A 3,394-nucleotide genomic window follows, 5' to 3' on the forward strand; every position below is an offset into this window, starting at 1 on the left:
CTTTTAATACCGAGTCATCTCAATAATTGTTGAATGTCCCTATTAGAACGACCGACGTTACCCTTTAATCAACACTTTGACACAAAGATATTTTGAAAAAAAAAAAAAAAAAAAAAAAGAAACAGTAATGATTTGAAAGTGAAGCGCTCCCGAGTTCTCTTCCGTTTAGAGCTTCATGGTCGGATGCTTTCGAACATCATTAATCCGTCGTTGCAAACTGCGGAATAACTGAAGTGATTAGCGGAGAAAAAACGGAGGACAACCGGGAGTGTACGTACTTAAAGGTGGATGGAAGAATTTCCTGAAAAAGGTTGTGGTGACATCGTGAATTTTAACATATGGGAAACATAGCTACAAAATATTTTCTACTCCCTGGAAAAATAAAAAAAATCGCTCATGATAATGTGAACGAGTAGGACAAAGTTTTCGCTTTTATGCAGTCAGTGGAGATTTACTCATGAATATCCACGAACAAGCCATTAGGGCTGATGTTTGTGCGTGTGTGTGTGTGTGTTAACGTCTGGAAAAATAACGATCAGACGCATTTTCTGATGTTTTTAATAGCATTGCAATTTTTCAGTGAGGTAAGATAGCTGTCTAATTTCATTGCTTCTTATTAGCGTGTATCGTACCAACAGCCTTGCCTCAGTGGTAACACCGGTTCCCGTCAGTTCGCCGAAGTTAAGCGTTGTCGGGCTTGGCCAGCACATGGATGGGTGACCGTTCAGGTCTACGGAGCGCTATTGGCAAGTAGGGTGCACTCAGCTCTTGTGAGGCTAATTGAGGAGCTACTTGATTGAGAAGTAGCAGCTCCGGCCACGAAAACTGACAAAGACAGGGAAAGCGGTGCTCTGACCACATGCCCTTCCACATCCGCATCCATTGCAGCTTGTCGACTAAGGACAACATGGCGCTCGGTCGGAACCGTTGTGGCTCCTGAACCTGTTCGGACATAGTTAATATTTTTTTTACTGTATACATGGGTGCAACTATCCAATGAGAGATTATTTATTGGCGACTGATAGTTGTCAGCCTTAAAAAAAATTGAGCAAGGGTTTATACGTATCTTTGCTAATTAAATCATGCCATCAATCCCCTGACTTAATTTAATTAGGTAATGAGACTATAACTCAAGGAATTCACGGAGTTACTTCTGCGCCATTGTGTTCGGCAAACTGTTTGAGATGTGCAAGCGTGTGTACGCAATGACTCGACTCACGCCAATACGTCAGCAGAAAGCCCGGTACATATTGTTTTCCCTGAGAGCGCTGGGCCAACACCTGTCACGTAACTCTGCTGAGCGCAGAGCGGGTGTCACATGTTACGCATTTCGTCACGTAGCCACCTGGGTGACTCAAGTGACAAACACCAGCCTAAGAAGCGATAGTTAATGTGGAAGTTTCCATTTTCCTTCTGCGTAGATTTCAGAAAATTCTGAAAAGCTTCGCTTTAACGTAATTTTATTAAACCTATCGTAAATGAATCAGTTACCTCAAGAAGTTTCTAAAATTGGTAATTCTTTCAGAGAAGGATTTACTTCTGCGTGATCTTCCCTTGTTTTTCTACAGCGCGTTTTTGTACTGCGCAAAACAGCCTATTCTCTTTTGAAAAAGTCTAACATGAAAATGTTCGTGGAACAAAGAGGACTACAGAGGATGCTACAATGAGCTTTCGTACTCTGTTAATTCTATTAATCCGCAAAGACCTATCACAATTAGTCGCCCTCCTTCGTACTATTGCTGATACGTTACTGTTGACTGGACTTACACTCGTTTATTCTTTGAGCCACGGAGTTTCTTTGCAAATAGTCAATGATTTCCTATACAGCTATTTATTTATTTAGTTAGTTATCGTATGGTTTTGCAAGTACTCAAAAGTCCATACAATCAAATGGTATGTGTCCAAATGTAACAACCTGTCAAGAGCACTTTCTCAATCGATGTAAAGTGCTCAGATCCCGTCAAATGTTCGTCGAAGTGGGCACTCCTTAACAGTGTCATCTATTGTTCGCTCCTCCGCCCCGCAGACGCAGCCAGCAGATGGACGGACAGCCCACTTCTTCCTGTCGTAACGACATCTTCGTTGGCCAGTCCTAATGCGGTTCGGCAACAACCAGAGTTGGAGTGGTACTCCGAATCCCTCGACCTACTTTCTTGGATGTTGAACCAGGTGAGCGTTGTCGTCATTTGGAGGTCACGTCAAAAAAACCGATCCTTTCTAAATCAGTCCAGGGTGGTTTGCGTGACTTCAGACGAGTTGGTGGATCTTGCAGGGCATCATACAAGACAGAGAAGTAATCTTGTTGAGCAAGTTTATCTTAGTTACTTTCCTCCGTAGATCTTGCGAAGCAATATTAGCTAAGTGGCTCTGAGCACTATGGGACTTAACATCTGAGCTCATCAGTCCCCTAGAACTACTTAAACCTAAGTAACCTAAGGACATCACACACATCCATGCCCGAGGCAGGATTCGAACCTGCGACCGTAGTGGTCGCCCGGTTCCAGACTGAAGCGCCTAGAACGGCTCAGCACGCGCATGCGTGTACCGCAACTGTCGCTTGGAATCATTAATAATGTCATTCCCGTCCGTGCCTCGACATGCGTGAGCGCCCTCGTCCGTGTATCGAACTATAATGTTAGGTCATCTGCATACTGGATTATCGTAGAACCCGTGACTCGCATCTCATGGAAGCACAGGTTAAACAGGGAGATGGGGACGAGAATTGATCCCTGAGGCAGGCCATTATTTATAGCTCTCCATCTGCTAGCATGTCCGTTCTGGAACACATTAACGCTCCTGTCAGAAAGCATAAAATGACTTCAGTAAACTTCAACATCAGTTCCTGCCTCCCCACAATGTCATAAGCTTCCGTAAGATCCACGAAAACTGCAGCTTATTAGCAACGTCACGGAAATCCAGTTTCTACTAGAATTGTCAACGGTAAGACCTGATCGCATACGCCTCCGATGTTTCCTAAAGCCGCCTCGTTCGACATGGATAATTTAATCATTGGTCTCCTGAATGAGATTTACAATAAGCCTTTCTATTACTGTACATGTCATGTTGAGCAGTGACATGTATCAGTTCAGGCTTTGCCTGGTTTTAGGATGACAATTATCCCAGCCTGTTTGAAAAACTTTGGTAATTTTCCAGTTCTCAGAACCTCGCTGAAAATTCAGTGAGTCACAATTTTGTTTCAGGTCCGGCGGCTTTATGAAACTCTGGGTATAAGTCATCAAAACCAGTCGCTTTATTTACCTTTAGCGTATTCAAGGCTATATCGAGTTCCTCATTGCAGAAGTCACGTGAGTAGTCTGGATGTGGTTCTGGACGGTACCTGTTTACATACAATTTTTTTTTCGTACGTGTGGCTTATCCAGTTTAGTTTTCAAAA

This window comes from Schistocerca americana, chromosome 3, assembly GCF_021461395.2.
Source record: "Schistocerca americana isolate TAMUIC-IGC-003095 chromosome 3, iqSchAmer2.1, whole genome shotgun sequence".
Lineage (NCBI taxonomy): Eukaryota > Metazoa > Arthropoda > Insecta > Orthoptera > Acrididae > Schistocerca > Schistocerca americana.